Source organism: Corvus brachyrhynchos, unplaced genomic scaffold (assembly GCF_000691975.1).
Source record: "Corvus brachyrhynchos isolate BGI_N302 unplaced genomic scaffold, ASM69197v1 scaffold53, whole genome shotgun sequence".
Classification (NCBI taxonomy): Eukaryota; Metazoa; Chordata; class Aves; order Passeriformes; family Corvidae; genus Corvus; species Corvus brachyrhynchos.
This window is the reverse complement of record NW_008237681.1, coordinates 3214029-3215182: the sequence shown is the minus strand read 5'-3', so window position 1 is coordinate 3215182 and position 1154 is coordinate 3214029.

Here is a 1154-nt window from a genome sequence, read left to right as displayed (position 1 = left end):
GCCGGCTGCGGCCCCCCTGCTACCGCAGCGTCCCGGGGGCCGGTGTGATCGCTCGGCCAGCTCGCCGCCTGCTTCGCGCCCCTGCGGCGCTCCCTCTTCCCAGAGCTCTGTGTTAATGAAATACCAGCACGTTGCGGTGCCCCCCGCCCCATCCCTTAAGTGAATCCCGCCAGGTAGAGCCCAAGGGGTTCTTGTCACTCAGCCGACGGTGACTCCGCAGCAGCAGTAGCGCGGCTCCGTGTAGCCCAAAGGACTCATTTCACCACCTTCCGGCGGGTTCCCTAAGAAAATCCTCGGTAGTTCACAGAACCGGGCTGCCTTTCTCCACCGGGTGCCCCGGTACCCCCGTTCTGCGGAGTGCCAGCATCCGTGTGCACGTGTACGTGCTCCGTGTCTGTGCTCTTTGTTCTGAGATGTCACCCTGTGCTGTGTGTGAGAGTCAACTTTTGACTGCTGACCAAACAAAAACAGCGTTCACAGGGAAGTGTAACTTCTAAAATAACAAAAAATACAAGAAATCGTGACCGTGACGCTGGCAAGACTGCCAAGCTCTCTAGGGTGCCAGAGCAGCCCAGCTATCTGGGGCTTCTCCTGCTCTCAGGAGAAGAAGGGTGAAACTCCCCCATAGGCACACACTTTCTGTGCTCCTCGGTGACATTGGCCTTACCCTTGAGGGAAAAGAGCATCTCTTTTATGAGCAGGGTTTAAAGATAATGGGGCGCGGTGGCAGCATGGAGAAACGTGGAGTTCCCTGCAGGGGCTGTTCTTGCGTGTCCCGATCTGCTTCTTGCAGATAAGGATGGCGCCTGCTGAGAAGCCCGGTGCCTCCCTTGGACCAGGTGAACTGTGAGCTTTGACCTGGCACCTGGCAGAGGCGCGTGCGACGCTGGGGGGTGGCACAGACCTTTGTCAAACAGGTGGTGTCTTAGCCCAGCACGGGTGTCTGATGATGCCTTGTTTCTCATGCCATGGCTGAACCTGTGACCCCCTTGCCAATCCTCCTTTGTCTGAAAACCTGATCCGGAATGCCAGTTTTGTTGCCGCAGAGGTGCTAAGAGGACCGTTATGTCTAATAAAAGTATTGAAAATTTGTAAGTCAGAATTGTTCCCTGCAAGCAGTAGTGTTTTCAGGGTTGTATAATACTGCTGCTTTC